The sequence below is a fragment of the Nicotiana tabacum genome, chromosome 16 (genome assembly GCF_000715075.1).
Source record: "Nicotiana tabacum cultivar K326 chromosome 16, ASM71507v2, whole genome shotgun sequence".
Lineage (NCBI taxonomy): Eukaryota > Viridiplantae > Streptophyta > Magnoliopsida > Solanales > Solanaceae > Nicotiana > Nicotiana tabacum.
The window spans coordinates 57,901,571-57,920,699 of record NC_134095.1 but is presented as its reverse complement, the minus strand read 5'-3'; positions in this window follow the sequence as shown (position 1 = coordinate 57,920,699).

Sequence of the window (19,129 nt, the reverse complement as noted above, 5' to 3'; positions counted from 1 at the left end):
TCACGGCTCGGTCATAGTGTAACCAAAAAATAAAAATCCCCAAGCAAGAAGAACTGGGGCAGAAGTTGTGCAAAGAAAGTTTGATTCCAATAGTTGTACTGTTTCACCCCTCCAAATTATTTTAAAACTTTTGATACTCCTTTTCTTTTTAGCCATATAAAAAAACATATTGATGTCCAAAAAAGACCTCCCGATCAGTATCCGAGAAGTGACAAGTTCATGCACGTGGAAGTCGGGAACAACACTTTGATCCCCAGCAGAGAAGAGGATCATAAACTGGAAATGAATTGATAGCCGAAAGAATCCCCAACAAAGAGCGTCATATCGACAACGCTCCAATCCCCAACTGAAAAATAAAATAAAATGAAAGAGTTTTATCGGTGAAAACCTTCACAGGCACCATGAGGCAACGGGAGTTGAGAGAAATGAGAGAGTCTTATTAGTGAAAACCCCTCGAAGGGCACTATGAGGCGACAAGGCAAGATTGGCGAAAAAGGTCCACATTTGGCAAAAGTTGAGTATTTATTTACCCCCAGTGAGATGAGGCCATCCGAAAGATTGATTGATACAAATAGACTAGGTTGATCAATCCGGAATGCACGACATGATCGTTGGGATTGGTTATATCATTCAGATAAGTTCTTTTCTTTTCTTTTTCCCCAGCGTTTGTTCAGAAAGACTTCTTTTTCTATCTTTAAAATTATCACTCTTTAATTTCTTGGTTTAAAAGATTTTATTTCCCCAACAGTTTATTTTTGAAAAGGATTTTCAGAGCTTGCTACCAGTTGCCAAAATGGTGCAAGGCAAAATGCGAAAAAGACAAGCCAAAGATAAGGCGACAAAGCGAAAAGAAGTTTGTCGCAAGACCAAAATGATGAATGGGTCTAGATCCTAAGAGGCCCACATTTACAAGGGAAGTTATGGATCAAATTCCAAGAAGATCCCCAGTAGATGTGCGAGATACGGGAACAACTCTGACAAATTCTCGACCAGGTTCCACAATAGTCGAACAACACAGAGCGGGGAAGGAAGAGAAAAGAAAAAACCATCCCCAGCAGGAATATCATCCCCAACAAGTTTTGAAGCAAAGCAGGGAAAAGAAAAAGGGAAAAACCATCTCCAGCAGAAGTGGCACGATCACTCGCCACGTTTTAAACTAACAAATTTTTCTTTGATTTAAAGCAGGGAAAGGAAATATTATTGACCACAGGAAGACAGGGTCACAAAGAGGATTATTAAACTGGGGCAGAAAATTTTCTCTCATTACGAAAATTTTCTTAAAATCAGATAGTCATTTGGGAAAGAGAGAAGATAACACAAGTTTTGAAGAAAATAAAATCCCCAGCAGTATACAAGAAGGGAGATATAAGTTTTAAAAGAAAAGCAATCTTGGAAGAAGAAAGATAACCCAAAGTTGTAAAAGCAATTGGAATCAATATCATCCCCACCATTGTTAAAAGGAGGAAGATAATTCCCCAGCAGTGTTATTCCCTGCAGGTTTCAGGGAAGCGAATGCACCAGCTTTAAAGGAAATAGCCTTTGAAGAAGGAACATGACATATTGGTGAAATAAAATATCGGTGTTATCCCTAGCAATTTTCAGAGGAATAAAACACCAGTTTTGAAGGAAGCAGTTGAAGAAGTCAGGAGCCCGCCTGGAGAATGGAGGTGTTAAAATTTAAGTTGTTGTTGAAGTCAGGAGCCCGCCTGGAGAACGGAGGTTGTTAAATTTTAAGTTGGAGAAGTCAGGAGCCCGCCTGTAGAACGGAGGTTGTTATATCTTTAAGTCGGAGAAGTCAGGAGCCCGCCTGGAGAATGGAGGATGAATTATTTTAAGAAAGTTGCTGAAGTCAGGAGCCCGCCTGGAGAATGGAGGTGTTACATTTAAGTTGTTGTTGAAGTCAGGAGCCCGCCTGGAGAATGGAGGCAGAATTATTTGGAAAAAGTTGTTGTGGAAGTCAGGAGCCCGCCTGTAGAGTGGAGGTTGTTTATTTTAAGTTGAAGAAGTCAGGAGCCCGCCTGGAGAATGGAGGCAGAATTATTTTGAAAAAACAATTTTGTTGAAGTCAAGAGCCCGCCTGGAGAATGGAGGTGTTAAAATTTAAGTTGTTGTTGAAGTCAGGAGCTCGCCTGGAGAACGGGGGTTGTTAAATTTTAAGTTGGAGAAGTCAGGAGCCCGCCTGTAGAACGTAAGTTGTTATATCTTTAAGTTGGAGAAGTCAGGAGCCCGCCTGGAGAATGGAGGCTGAATTATTTTAAGAAAGTTGCTGAAGTCAAGAGCCCGCCTGGAGAATGGAGGTATTACATTTAAGTTGTTGTTGAAGTTAGGAGCCCGCCTGGAGAATGGAGGCTAAATTATTTTTAGAAAATTGTTGAAGTCAGGAGTCCGCCTGGAGAATGGAGGTGTTATTTTTCGAAGTTGATGATGATGTCAGGAGCCCGCTGCAGAACAGAGGAATACGATTCAAGATCAAACAGAAGTCAGTAATGAAGAGGGTTACAACAAAAAATACCCAGCATAGCAAGCTTTAATGTAGGAGGCAGTGTCCACAGCAGATAGAACAGAATAATAAAACTTGTGTTCAGAAAAGCAAAAGGACGGTGTCATCCCCAGCAGTTTTCAAAAGAAAGGCACCAGAGGAAACACAAGCCAACAAGAAAGAAAAGCAACAAGAACAAGTCGTAGATAGATAAGATTTTTTTTATTCCTAGTTTAAGTCTAGCTTCTTGTTTTCTTTTAGCATGGTATAATAAGGAGGTCGGCAAGCAGTAATAACAGCATGCAACAGTAGTAACATTGCAGTCCCATGGTAGTCCCAGCTACCAAAACTTCCTGAACTACAGTGACCCGATTCCCTTTTAGCCAGGGATATGTAGGAAACCTTTGAAGCAGAGGTTCGGTCAGAGCTTTCAAAAAATGCTTCACACGGAGTACTCGAACGGGCAAAAATCGCTCGTATCCGCTCACTTTATCTTTGCACGAAAACCCTTCGTATTTTCGGACAAAGAGGGGCAGTTGTGAGCACGTGATTTTTGCCTTATATGAGAATTACTCCCAAAAATTCAAAATAAAACAATTTTCCTTTGTGTGCAATTTTTGTATTTTTGCGGTATTTTTGTATAATTATTTATATTTTTGTCTGTGCATGTTTATTTGTTTAAATTAATAAAAATATAAAATATGTCGCGTTTGCATTTTATATTTAATCAAATTTATTTTACAAAATGAAAAATCATAAAAAAAATAATGTACGTTGCAGTTTTAGCATTTAACGTCTAAATTGTGCGATTTTATCGTTAATTGCTATCTAAATGTGCGATAATTGTTATTTAGATTTAATTAGTTTTTTTAATAAGATAATTTAGTTTATAATTTAATTTAGAATTTTAGTTTTATTAATTAGGAAGTAAAAGAAAAAAAATAAAGAAAATCGGCCTCTTCTTCAATTTTGAACCACAGGCCCAAATATACCCAACCATCCCCTATGACCCGGTCCATTTCAAACCGGGTCGACCCAGTCTATAACCCCAAAGACCCAACACCCCTATTTCCCTATCTTTCATTTCATTTCAAAACCCTAAAATTTCACTGTTGAAAAAAAACCCACCCGCCCCCTCTCTTTCTTTCTTCTTCTTCAAACTTCCAAGTCCCCTCCCATGGCTGCCCTTCCCCCTCGCCCAACGACCACCCCCTCCAGCCCTTCCCCCTCACCCCGTCACACTCACACACACACACGTCAAAACATACACACACATACACAGTGGAAAACGCACACACGCAGCAGCCATTCATGCCTGCTGCTTCTTCTTCGTTCTTCGTCCAAACGACCAAACAACCCTACTGTCATCTCGCTGCTGCTGCTCCGTCCAGCCAGTCGCACACAGTCCGTTGCATCGTTGACCACCTTCGATGTTTCTTCGTCTCCGAGCAGCCATGAACGAGCTCGAGCTCAAGCTTTCATGGTTGCCGACTTCGACCATGGCTTCGTCCAGCTTCGACCACGTCGCCTCCATAGTAAGCAAATCAGTAGCAGCTTCCACGATCAGTTGTTGCCTCGTCGTTCTTCGGTTTCAATCCGTCGAGGTCGTCGTTTGTCGTTTTGAGTTCGTCAAGGTTAAAAGGAAGGTGGGTTTTCGTTGTTCGTCGAGATCCGGTATGTCAAGGTTGTTTGTTCGAGTTGTCCATTTCTGTTCGAGCTCCTCGTTGTTCATTTCCGGTTAGTTGGTTTAAGTTTTATTTTTTCCGTAATTTGTTTGATATTTTCGGATCTGAAATTAGATATGTTCGATATTAAGTTCATGTTTATCGTTTTGTTATTTTCTTCAGTTTGTTTCATTTTTCTTCTTTATTTTTATGAAGAAATTATTAGTTTAATTATAATGTTGTTAGATTTAAGTTGAAGATTCAATTAATTATTTTTCAGTTTGTTTTATTAATTTAAAAAGATTTAATTTTAATATAGAAGAGTGTTAGTTTAAATCGCTTGAATCCGTTGTTTGTTGTTTAATATATATTTAATTCGTTTCATTTTGTTTGAAATTCGTCTTTAATTCAGTGATTTAATGTGAGTTTATGTTTTGGTTTTTAATTTTTTGATTTAGTTTGAATCATGTATCTTTGTTGTATTTTGTTGGATTTAATTTGAAGATCAATTGATTATTTGAGTTTAGTGATTTGAATCTGTTTATTTATTTTTGTTTAAGTTTGATTTGAATTTGAGCTCATGCTTTGAATATATTTGTTTGTTATTATTGTTGAATCTGAAAATAGATTTGTTGTTTAAAAAGATTGTTCAATCAAAATAATTCCAGTTGTTTCTTGTTGTTCATCATATAGTTTGAGTTTGTTCATAAAATCTGATTAGTAATTGGTTATAGCTGCTATATTTTGGTTAGAATTGATTAGTTGAACTTGTTATAGCTGACGGGGTAGATTGGTAAATTACAATGTTTTCAGGGTCAAAATGGTAATTTTAGTAAGGCTAGAAGGGTATTTTTGGAATTAAAATTCTGAATAAATATTTATTTTGAGTGTTCTGTCCATTAAGATTAAGATAATATTAAAATAATCAATAATGGGGGGACAAGATATAATGGTGGGGAATAATGCAATTGTTTAATATAAGCATGAGGGACAAGATATAATGGGGTATTTGTTTAATGTAGTGGGGGACAAGACAATAGGTAGTGGGATTAAAAGGGGAATGAGTGGGAAGATAGTGGGTTTTATGTTTAAAAAATGCTGAAAGATGGGGATAAATAGGTGGACTTGATCAGATTTTAAAAGGGGACAGAGAGAAAAAAAAAAGAGGGCTGAAGATTAAAGAGAGAGAAAGAAAATTCCGAAAAAATATTAAGACTTTCAAAAAAGAAAAAAAAATACAAAATAAAAAAAAAAGCTGGAAATTAAAAGAGAGAGTAGTATACACCTGATAAATATTCTGATATACGGGTTCAAAAATTGAGGGTTAAATATTAATTAGTATTTCAAATCTGAAAAGATTCCCTTGGCTTCTGTCCATTGTTTGTTGTCGGTGTTTCTGGATTTTTATCTTGATTTTCAAATCTGTCACTGGGATTTTCTGTTGACTGGATTGCTGGTTATTATTGTTGTTGCTGTATTACGTACTACGTTGCTGACTTTCTTCTTCTTATATTGGCAATACCAGGTACACAACTGTAATTTTGGCATTTTGTAAGCTGAAATGAAGAATGGAATGTTAAATTTCCAATTTAGTTTTTTTTGTTTTTTTATTAATTGTATTTAGGTTATTTCATATATTATTATTCTGTGAATCGCCGTCGATTTGCATAACTAGACATATTTTAGCGATGTATTAAATAATGCTTTGCTTTAACCTGATTATTAGGTAGTATATATTTAAGCATGTTCATTACTGATTAAACTGTCTAATAATAAAAATGAGAAGAAAATAACGTAAAAATGGCTTTATTAAATCAGTTTGGCAAAACTAATTAAGTTCACTATTTATAAGAGTTTTAGTATCGCCAACATTAAGTTAATCGAAATCATGTAGCTAAATTTAGTTAAAATATGAATTAAAATTAATTTTGCGAATCAAGTATTAAGACATGATTTCAATTAAAACAAGGTTAGTTAAGGTTAAATGAATTAAACTTTAGAAATACGGATTAGTAATCAAGATTGTTTCTAATTTTCAGTATTTGTAAATAATTAATTTCAATAGCTCAAGTCATCTAACAATATGATTTTAATCCGGTTATGGGATAATTAGTTTCTTTTAAAAAAAAATTTATTTGACAATTCCATATTGTATTTATAATTATAATTTTAGTAATATTACTTTCCATTAATATTTGTTTTAAACTAGTATTTAATATGTTATTTTTAAGTATGTAGAGATTGATTTTATATTTATAGACAAACTTAATAATAATAAAAAATGTAGTCATTTTAAGATATTCATAAAATAAAGGAGGATTTCGCTAAAAAAAATAAAATAAATATAAACAATACAAAAATTTGTAGGGTCCTCCAATCTTATTTATTTTTTTTTTTAAAAAAAAACTTAGATTCCGGGATGGGCGATTTATTAAATTTCACGGTCCTACCTAAAAGTATAACAACGCGTAGTCTTTAGGCGCGTATTTAATAAGGGTATTTTCTTAAATATGAGTGTGCATTTATGTAACCCAAATCCCAATCTTGGCGGAGTCAAAATGCGTCAACAAATCACGTGTACACTAGTTGTGACGTGATTCGAGATGCGTTTTCACGACGTTGCAATTCTTGTATAAAATAATAATAATAATAATAATAATAATAATAATGATAAAAGCGGGTCAAAGTTAAATTTGCATATAAGTTCTTAATTGTTAAAAAAAATTAGATAAATAAGCCAAATATGATAGTTGAACGACCATGCTAGAACCACGGAATCGGGGAATACCTAACACCTTCTCTCGGGTTAACAGAATTCCTTATCCGGATTTCTGATTCACGGACTGTTAAATATAGTCATTCTTTCCTCGATTCGGGATTTAACCGGTGACTTGGGACACCATAAATCTCCCCAGTGGCGACTCTGAAATAAATAAACAAATCCCGTTTCGATTGTCCTTTAATTGGAAAAAACTCCTTCACCCCTCGCGGGGGCGGAAAAAGGAGGCGTGACACTCCTGACTTCAACAACAACTTTGAAAAATAAATCGTCATTTTGTTCTTCAGGGGGGGCTCCTGACCTCAACAACTTCAAAAAATAAATCGCCCTTTTGGTCTTCAGGGGGGCTCTTGACCTCAACAACAACTTTGAAAAATAAATCGTCATTCCTTTCTTCAACAACTTCGAAAAATAAATCGTCATTCTGTTCTTCAGGGGGGCTTCCTGACCTCAATAACAACTTCGAAAAATAAATCGCCATTCTGTTCTTCAGGGGGGGCTCCTGACCTCAATAACAACTTTGAAAAATAAATCATCATTCTGTTCTTCAGGGGGGCTCCTGACCTCCACAACAACTTCGAAAATAAAATCGTCATTCTGTTCTTCAGGGGGGGCTCCTGACCTCAATAACAAATTCCAAAAATAAAATTGTCATTCTGTTCTTCAAGGGGGCTCCTGACCTCAACAACAACTTCGAAAATAAAATCGTCATTCTGTTCTTCAGGGGGTGGTCCTGACTATAGGAAAACTGAACATTGATAATCTTAAGAAAACTAAAAAATGACTCCCTTTTTCAAATTCAAACCTTTTTTTTTTCAAATTATCCTAGGAGAAAATTCATCAGACTAGGTTTTAGGAGAAAAATTCATCAGACTAAGATTTTGATCCTAGGAGAAGATTCATCCGACTAGGTTTTGATTTGTTACCTTAGGAGAAGATTCATCCGACTAAGATTGTGATCCTAGGAGAAAATTCATCAGACTAAGACGTTTATCTTAGGAGAAAATTCATCAGACTAGGATTTTGATCCTAGGAGAAGATTCATCCGACTAAGACGTTTATCCTAGGCGAAAATTCATCAGACTAGGATTTTGATCCTAGGAGAAATTTCATCCGACTAAGACTTTGTTATATTATCTTGGGAGAAAAATTCCATCGGACCAAGATTTTGACTTTAGGAGATAAATCGTCAAACTAGGTCCATTTTGTTGTGATCTTAGGAGAAAGATTCATCGGACTAAAATTTGATATCTCAGGAGAAAATTTCATCGGACTAAGATTTGATATCTTATCTTGGGAGAAAAAAAATTTCATCGGACCAAGATTTTGACTCTAAGAGATAAATCGTCAAACTAGGTCCATTTTGATGTGATCTTAGGAGAAAGATTCATCAGACTAAGATTTGATATCTTAGGAGAAAATTTCATCGGACTAAAATTTGATATCTTATCTTGGGAGAAAAAAATTCCATCGGACCAAGATTGTATCGGGAAGGAAATCTATCAGACTAGGACTTTTTATCCTAGGAGGAAAATGTAAAGATCAAATATTTGAGAAACTTACCTTTGTAATTTCTTCTTTTCTTTTATTTTTCCCTTGCGCTGCTTTGTTCCTGTTTCAACTCTCAAACAAAGAAAAATTTAGCAGTTTTAAAATGGTGGCCGATTTGTGGCCTTGTTAGGGATGGCTTCCTCCTTTAAAAGCTCGTGTTGTCTTCCCACGAGACTGCTGGGGATAATGATGTTGGGGAATTACTTACTTACCTGCTGGGGATAATACCACTGGGGAAGTCTCCTTTCTTCCCCTCCTAATTTTTTTTTTATTTTCTCTCAACACTACTGGGGATAAAAGTGTTATCATCTTGGGATAACGTTGTTAAGGATAACGCTGCTGGGGAATTTTATTCCTTCAAATCGGTGCTTCATTCTTCTGGAAGCTGCTGGGGATGATAATGGCTTTTGCTTTTTCTAAACACCAGTTTCATCTCCTTGTTCTGTCCGCTGGGGATACGACTCCTTTCATTAAAACTCGTTATTTTCTTTCTTTCAACACTGCTGGGGATAATACTGGTTCAAAACCCACTTCCCTTAAGACTGGTGTTATCTTTCTTCTTCCCCATGTAGATACCTGACTTCCAGAAAATTTTCAAAATGAAAAGAAAATTTTCTGCCCCAGTTTGATAATCTTCTTTATGGCATGCCTTTCCGCCATCAATGCCATTTCCTTTAAGATTCGACTGTGGTGGTTGGTTGTGATACTCTTACTAGGGATGGCTTTTCCCTTTCTCCTTCCCTGCTCTGCGTTCCATTACACTATCAAAACTTGCTGGGGATGATATTCCTGCTGGTCTTAGAATGACTTGACTTGCTTTGCGTCGTTCGGCTATCTTGAAACTTGGGCGATAACTTCCGACCTTATTGTCGATTCCTTATTCACCAACCTCTCAATGTTGTTTTCCATCTGACCATGTATCCTTTCCATGACAGCTGATTCCCCTTGAGGATTTTGCAATGTTTTGCTGATAAACCACTTTCTTTGTTTATTCGTGTCACTGAAAACAACCTTTTCTGTTGGGGATATCCCTCTTCTTTTGTGGCATAGCTCGGAAACTGGCATTTCCCCGACCTTTTAGTCTCATATGAATTTCCCAAATCATGCCCATTGCTCTCCGCGTTGTTCTTTCTTGATTTGTCCACGGGCCTTGGCCTTGAGGTCTATAACCTTTGATTTCGCCGAGGATATCCCTCTTGACATTCGTCCATCCTTTTGTCAATTCTCTCTTGCTGGGGATATCTTTCTTGACACTGGCCTCGCGTTTGTTCCTTGCTGACTATACCACTTGGATGTACTAGTCAGATCTCGTCTTGCATAATTGGAAAGCTGATGGCAGATTTTGAAGTCATTTCTCACTTGTTCTGACCAAACAGACTCTACTGGGGAATTTTTCTATGAAAGGAGAAAGATAAAAAGGAACAGAATAAACGACAAAGGAAAGAGATGACTATCTAATGAGGAAACTATAAAATAAAAACCTATCAAATGTGGATACCAACTCTAATGGTCATGACATGCACATATGGCCTATCCTCCGTCGTTAATCGCCTTTCACAACTTTAGTCTGGTGATTTCCATCTGATTCTCAATCTTTATTCGACTTGTAGTGCCCGAAGGGTTTTCACTGTCAAGCCTCTCTCATTTTGGTTTTTCTCTCAGCTTTCATCTCCTTATGGTGCCCGTGAAGATTTTCACCGATAAGACTCTCTCATTTGTTTCACTTTCCAGCTGGGGGTTGGGGTGCTATTCTCGACTTCCATTTGTATGACTTGGCATCTTTCGAAGACTGGTCGAAAGGTCTTTCTTTGGACCATAACGTGGGGTTTTGGATAGGGCTAGAAAGAAAGGGTATTAGCGGCTCAAAACGAATCAATTTGGATTCAAAATTTACAACCTTCGGAATTAGATTTCTTTACCTCAAACACAACTTCTGCCCCAGTTTCTTGCTTGGGGATTTTTGATTTTTTGTTACACTATGTTATACTATGCACACTATGCAGACTATGACCGAGCCATGAGACGCCTACGTATCCTTCTTTGAAGAATCAGGTCAAACGTAGTTCCCAATTCCTTTGTTTTCTTCTGACTTTCTTTTGTTTTTGTTATCATTTTTTCTTTTCATTTCATTTTTTTTTCTCTTTTGTTGTTTTTTTTTGTTGTTTTTGTTGCTTTCTTTTCCTTTTTTTTCTTTTTCTTTTTTCTTCCACGTTTGTGTTTCTAACCTTTGTTACTGATTCTGAACGAGAGGTATGAAAGAAAATAAATAAGGCTCAAAATGGGTAACGAAGGATAAAGTGTTTAGGTAGCAGAACAAAATGCCTTCGTCATTCCAGTCTTCAAAACATGCCAAGTGCAAACAACACAATTAAACAAAGATTTGTAGCCTCTTCTGATGGCGCTGGACTTGACAATTATATTCACACATTTGCTTTTTCATTTGTCATCTCTAAAGCACCATTGGGTAACACTCTCACTCTCATTATCATGAACGACCCTCGTGTCAATTTGGCGAATCTTGCCTTTAACGGTTTTCTTTATGTTTTACTTGCCCCAGTTCCACATGACTCGAGCTCTGAATAATCTCAAACCATCCTTATTTCCTTTAAATGTTCTGATCACCTCTCAATGGTTTTATGATTAACTTTTAAGATTAGGCCCAAACTATGTGCGCATGTTATGTTACTAGAATCGGCGTTGAACAAAATGATAAAAGAACTAAACAAAAAGATGACTGGAAATAATAAAAGACCGGATTTTGTATTAGACTAACGGTGAAATGGTTTGAATAACAAAACAAACAAAAACAAACCAGAATAAAATCCCGAAACAACCTGGACAAACCGCTATGACAAAAATGGAAAGATAAAAAAGTTTGACACAAGACAATATCAGGATTACAACCCTAAGAATAATCCGGACAACAGAAATGACAACAAAATAAGCCACCAAAAGCTGCTCTTGTTGTATCGCAAATTGTGACTCATGACGAGGCTGTCCTTGACCACTGGCCCATGCTTGACATACTTCGGTCATTTACTGTTTCAGTATTCTATTTTTCTCCGGCACAGTAGACTCTTGTTGAACCCTCTGACCCTGAGTCTCTTGAGCACTTGTAACAACTTCGATGTCAGTTATCATTTTTCTTGGATCTTGTGTTTTCATCTTACCACAAACCGATCACCTCAACTTTCTTCACAATTCACAACAAAACATGTTAGAATGGACTCAGTCAGTCCTTATTACTAACAACATCTTTGTCCTTTTTTCGATTTTTTTTTTTCATTTTTTTGATGTGGTCGAATCTTATGGAGATTGCCTACGTATCATGACCCCGCATGAATCAGACCTTGCGTAGTTCGGACAGATCTGGAATAAAGTAAATAAACCAATTTTTTTTTTTTGATTTTGAACTTTTCGAAAGAAAGACATATAAAGAAGAAAGAAAATATTTTTTGGATTTTGATTATTCTTCAGCATTTTTGCAAAGAAAGACTTCTAAAGAAGAAAGATTTTTTTTCTTCAATTTTCTTTTCCTGGAATTTTGAAAGAAAAACTTTTAAAGAAGAAAGAAAATATTTTTAGAATTTTATTTTGAATTTATGAAAGAAATGCTTCTAAAAAATATTTCCGAATTTTGGATTTTCTTTTCAATTTTTGAAAGAAGAATGAAAATATTTTTGAATTTTTTGATTGTGAGAAACAACTAAAAGAAATTTTTTTTTTTAAAAAAAAGTTGGGGTCGCAAAGAAAAAAAAACTTTTCTAAAGAAGTAAAAGAATTTTTTTTTTTGGATTTTTGAAAATTGGGGTCCCCAAAAAAAAGACTTTTCTAGAGAGGAAGTAAAGGAATTTTTTTTTGGATTTTTTGAAAATTATGGGCCGGAACCGATGAGGTTTGCCTACGTATCTCACATCCGGTGAGAATCAGACCCGCGTAGTTCGCCCAACATAAACTAAACTTGTAAACAAGACTCCTTTCTTTTATTTTTCAAATAAATCAAACTAAAAAAAAGACAATTTTTTTTTCATTTTTTCAAAATTTCGGCAGGGTTTTGATACTACTTGGACATTGGTTTTATTTTTTTCTAAAAATAAGTAGTTATCTCCCTACACTGCTATTTTTTTTTCACAATTTCAAAAATTCCCAATTTCAGAAGTCGGTCAGCATGCAGATAAGAAGCAAATAAATGTGCAAAACAAACAGGATGCAGCAGGATGGTCTTTTTTTCATTTCAGGTTGCTTGTCCTAGACGGACCCAACCTCTGTGCTGAGTCCACTAAGTCAAATGCAACATGATGCAAATAAACGTTCCTACTAGGGATCCGGCATGAAGTCAAGTTATTCTAGGTTCAACCTGGGTATATGTTCTAGACAATGTACCCGAGCGGACAACTCGAGTTGAGGAAGGAGCTCCTTTCCGGGAACCAAAAGGCCAGCCGGCTTAGAAACTTTCTGAGCCTCTTTTATTTCAGGGTATGACACTAACAGATAAGGGAGTCTCAACCAGTAAGCACATCCCCGGAGGTGAGAAGAGAAGGTTTCGGCACAGTTTATATGTACAGTTCAAATAATATCAAAGCGGTAAAAAGCATCATTTCGCACATTAAATCCAAAAAATATAACAAACATCAGATAATAAAGAAATCCAAATACAACAATTATTCTAAGCTCGAATTTCTAACCCTGAACCAGTGGTTCTGAGTTATTGTCCCCAGCAGTGTCGCCAGAGCTGTCACACCTCCTTTTTCGCCCGCGCCGCCCTCAAAGGGGCACGGAAGGGAGTTTTTCCAATTAAAGGACAATCGAAACGGGATTTATTTATTTATTTCAGAGTCGCCACTTGGGAGATTTATGGTGTCCCAAGTCACCGGTTGAATCCCGAATCGAGGAAAAGAATGACTTTGTTTAACAGTCTGCGCACCAGAAATCCGGATAAGGAATTCTGTTAACCCGGGAGAAGGTGTTAAGCATTCCCGAGTTTCGTGGTTCTAGCACAGTCGCTCAACTATTATGTTCGGCTTAATTATCTGATTTTATACAAGTACAAACTTATGTGCAAATTCTAACTCTTTACCACTTTTATTTTTATTATTTTATAGAGAATTGCAACGTTGTGAAAATGTATCTCGAACAACGTCACAATCAATGTACCTGTGGTCGTCGACACATTTCGACTCCGTTGAGATTTGGACTTGGGTCACATCAATGTACACCCGCGTTTAAGAAAGTAAATTATTAAAGGCGCGCCTAAAGCGACAGCATATTATTATTATTGAGAAGGTCGTGAAATCTTGCTAAAACGGCCCATCCGAAGTCTAATTAATTATTAACCATTTATTGAGGGCCCCGCAGCTTGCGTTTTATTTTGGCGAAGCACGCCTCATTTATTTTAAGGATATCCTAAAGTGACTACATTTCTATTAAATTTGTCTCTAAAATAAAAGAGAAAAAATCCTAATTAATTACAGGCTTGAAAAAAAAGGCGTAACATATTAAATGCTAGATTAAGACAAATGTTGACGGAAAGGAATATTACTAAAATTGAAATTATAAATAAAATACGGAATCGACAAATAATATATTCAAAAAAAACTAATTATCATATAACTAGATTAAACTCGCATTGTTAGATGACTTGAACCGTTAGAATTAATTATTTACAACTATTTGAAACTAGAATCAATCTTAATTACTAATGCATATTCGAAAGTTTATTAAATTTAAACGTTAACTCGTCTTGTTTGAACTCAAATCATGCCATAATGCCTAATTCACGAAATTAATTTAAATTCATGCTTTAACTAAATTTAGCTACATGTTCACGATTAACCTACTGTTGACAATATTAAAACATTTATAGCTAGTTAACTAATTAGTTTTGCCAAACCGATTCACTAAAGACCAACTTATGTTATTTTCCTCTTATTCCAATTATTAAACAGTTTGACAGTAATGAGCATGCTTAAATATATGCTATCTAATAATCAAACTAAAGCAGAGTATTATTTAATACATCACTACAAGATGCCTAGTTATGCAAAACAACAGAAATTTACAGAATAATTAATACATGTAATAGCCTAAATACAATCAGTAAAAGAAACAAAGAAAATGTTAAATTAAAACTTCAAAGTTCCATTCTTCATATGTATTCATGCTTTCACATTTCAGTTTACAATATCGACAAGGTTACAGCCGTGTACCTGGTATTGGAAGTAAAAGAAAAGGAAGATCAGCAGAAATGCAGTAGCATATAACAACAGCAACACCCCGCAATCAGTAACAGCCAGCAACGAGAAACCAGTGACAGATTTTAAAATCAAAATAACAATCCAGCAATAACCAGTGAAGTAGTAGCAAATAACCAACCAAACTCAAGGAACAAACCACATGAAAATCCAGAAACACCAATAATAATCAACGGGCAAAAACAAAATGAACCTTTTTTTAGATTGAAAGACCAGTTAATGTTTAACCCTTAATTCTCTCTTAATGTTCAGAAAATTCTTTCTTTTAAACTCTCTTCAAATTCGAATCCTCAAAAATCTTTTTATCTTTCCGAATTCTTCTCCTTCTTTTTTTTATCCAGCTCTCTCCAATTTATATCCAAACTAGCAGCACCTAAATTAATTCTCACTAACACATATCTTTTCCTTATTTAATTCCATTATTGCCTCACTACCGCATGCTTTATCCCCCACTATATTAAACAATGTATTAATTCCCCACCATTATGTCTTGTCCCCCACTACGTATTATTTTATGTATTATTTTAATATTATTTAATACTTAGTAGACAGAGCACTCATTAATTATTTTTAAGACTCATTTAAAATCCCGAAAATGCCCTTGAAAATACTACAATTTACCATTCTACCCCTGAAAATATTACAATTTACCATTCTACCCCCATCAGCTATAACCAATTCACCTAATCAATCTAACCAAAATACAGCAGTTATAACCAATTCCTAATCAAATTTCATCAACAAATTTAGGCTAGAAACTCAATATTTTTGACTGAACAATATTTTTAACAACAAATATACTTTCAGATTCAATAACAGTAACAAAATTGAACATAACAAACAAGTAGATTCAAATCACTAAACTTAATAATCAATTGAACTTTAAATTAAATCTAACAACATGATTAAACTAAACACTTCTATATTAAAACTAAACAAGAACATAAAACAAACTGAAGAAATAATCAAGAAATGATAAACAACGAACAAGAAAAGAATCAAACATATACTGATTTCAGATTCGAGAATATCAAACAAAATACGGACAGAAATGAAACTTAAACCAACTAATCAGAAATGAACAACGACGAACTCGAACGGAAACGGAAAACTCGGACAGCACCCTCGACGTACCGGATCTCGACTCAACGAAAACCCACCTTCTCTTTTAACCTCGACGAACTCAGACTGGACCTCACCGAACAACGAACAACAACGGACTCAAACAAAAACCAAACGAGACCTTGACAGAACTTCGCCGGACTTTAACCGGACTGCTTCGCTTTTCCTCCGTGTGTGTGCGTGTGGTCGTGGAAGCAGCAGCAGTGGCTGCTGGACATGGAGCGTGATAGTGGTCGTGGGACTTCGAGCTGGAGTTGCTCGCTGGTTGAAGACGAAGCAGCAGCATGATGAAGAAGAAGAAGCAGCAACGTTTAGTTTGGTTGTTTGGACGTAAGGCTGTTGAGGTGAAGCAGCAGCAGTGGCTGCTGGAGCTCGACGGGAGGGCAGCAGCAATGGTGGTTTGGGTGGTGTTCATGGTTGCTGGACGAAGAAGAAGAAGCAGCAAGGGTGGTCGACGGAGCTCGACGAAGGCAGCCATGGGAGGTGAGGTCGTTGGACGTGAGGGAGCTGGTTGTTGCTGGTTGGGCGACGAAGCAGCGGCCATGACGAAGAAGATGAAGACGGGGCAGCCATGGGAGGGAGCTTGGGGTTGGTTTGGAGGGGTGAACGAAGAAGATGAAGAGAGGGGGGTGCATGGGTCCGGCGGCTAGGAGAAAGGGAAGGGGTCTTTAGGGTTTTTTGAGTAACAAATGAAACAAAAATGAGAGAAATAGTGAGGGGGGTCGTGTGGTCAGATTGGGGGGGGGGGCGGTTGGGCTTGGGTCAAGGGGTTTTGTGTTGGGTAGAGGTGTTTTTGGCCTAGGTTCAAAATTGAAGAAGAGGCCCAATTCCGATTTATTTTTTTTGCTCTCTTTTCTTTTACTTTCTAATTAATAAAACTAAAATTCTAAATTAAGTTATAAACTAAATTAACTTATCAAAAATACTAATTAATTCCTAGCAACAATTATCATACATAATTAAACACCAATTAAAATAAAATTGCACAATTTGACATTGAATGCTAAAAATGCAATCGATGCATATTTTTGTAATTTTCATTCTTGTAAAACAAACTTAATTACTTCTAATTGTAAACTTAAATCCTAAATGCAAATGCGATATATTTTTATATTTTTATTAATTTAACAAATAAATAGGCACGGACAAATACAAATAATTATCCAAAAATACCACGAAAATTCTCAAAATTGCACACAAAGGAAAATTGTTTTATTTTGAATTTTTGGGAGTAATTCTCATATAGGGAAAAAGTCACGTGCTTACATCTGCAATGGATCTGGAGCAACAATATCTAAGTCATGGTGACGGCTATCTTCCTTCACAGTAGGAATACTGGAAGGGCGAATTGAAGAAGGATACCTACTGACAGCCCATGAACAAGGGTTAGCAATAGGGAGTTTCTCTTCGAAGTCTTTTATGGTGTTAAGACTTCGGGGGATGATGGGACATATCATGGGAGGAGCAGAATCCTCAGCTCCGTTCTTCTTCTTTAAAGAGCCAGAGCGTTTGGAGAAAGAAGTCATTGAATAAGAAAAAGGACAAAAGGTTTTTGGTTCGCAAAGAAATAGGTAAAAGATGGAAAACAAATATACAAGTTAAAAGTTTGAGAAATTATAGTGTATAGAAGAAGGGTGATGCGTATAAGTAAAATTTTGGTTGCTAAATTCGTCGCCATGATTACCTCGATAATTGGCAAATGTTGTGTTGAATCGTGGGAGGAAGAGTGTTGAGGGTATTAAATGCGGAGAGACATGCATCTAATCAATTGTTAGAAGCTTGCAAAGAGAATTATAGTAATTCCCGCCAAAAGGAGTATTTCTACCAACTTTCTGGTAGCACAAGACTATACCACCAAAAAGTAGAGGGACTATCTGTATAGGGAAAAATATGATATGACATGTGGTCACCTAGAGGAAGGACACGTGGAACCCAAGACGGAGAGGGTCATTGAACGCAGCTATTTCGCTTGTCACCGGGAGAGAATGTTCATAAAGATGTATTAAATAACTTGCGTCTGGTAGCATTTAATAAAGAATATTCTGCAGTATTAGGAGCGGCAGCCCGTTACAAAATATTTGGCATTTATTTTCACCGTTACATCTTCATCAATGGCCCTCATAATTGACATTAAAGGAGCGCACGATCCTGGGATCTCCTTCCTAAGATATAGCTATAAATAGATAGCTCAGTTATCATTGTAAATGGTATGAATTTTCTGGCAAACTTATAATACATTCTTTACAAAGTTTAATATCATTTATTTTCTTGGTTTTTGATCTCATCATTGCTGTGACCGAAAGTTTTGCTCCCGGAATCGTTATTTCCGCTATTCCATCTACATTCTGAGGCTAAGTATCGTATTATTCTTCAATTATTTTATTATTTCTGGATCAGATTATTTCACTTATCTAGAAACCATGTATAAATTTAATTGTACCGTTTTACGGGTAAACATATATAGTGCAACATAAACAGTTCCTAAAATGTGAAATATCACAATTTTCAAGTATTAGATAAAACATTTTAATATTCACTGGAAGGTTCATAATTAAAGAAAATGAAAACAAACTTAACTCCCTTCACTTTGTGACTAATATTTACTCCTAAAATTTGGTGTTCATACAGGGTACGACTGAATTTTAATTTGTCCCTATTCATTAACCCAATTAGTGGAAAAACATGATTATGTTGTTTTCTATTAGAAATGAAACTCCATGTATCTGACATTCTAGTTTTATTAAAGTTGCCCCTCGCATTCTGCTCTTTTTTTTTTTACGGACTCCTTTATAATTATAATAAAGCAAATTAACAAGAAAACAAGGTTAAATAGCGTTTACTTATTTATTGTAAGATGTGTCCTCGTGGGGAGGTGGGAGTAAGGTTGTATTGTGGTCCGGGCCCAGGCCAAACGGGCTGGGCCAAACGGGCCTGGGCTTAGGCGGGCCGAGCTTTAGTGGTCCCGGGCCAAACGGTCCCAATGTGTGGAACCGGCTCACGGTGGTCCTAAGCCCACATGGTCCCGGGCTAAATGGGCTGGGACCGCGGGCCTAAACGGGCCTAATGGGCTTTTTTCGTTCCCGGCTATTTTTTTTATCTAAGGCACTTTCTTGTAAACTATATATGTATATACTACTATAAATTGCTTATATATAGTATGTATAGTATGTATATATAACGGTGTATTATGTGTATATATAATTATATATTGCCTTATGTAATATATATTGGCTTATATAATTAAATGTCTATTAAAAATAGCAGACTCATCATCAAATCTCTT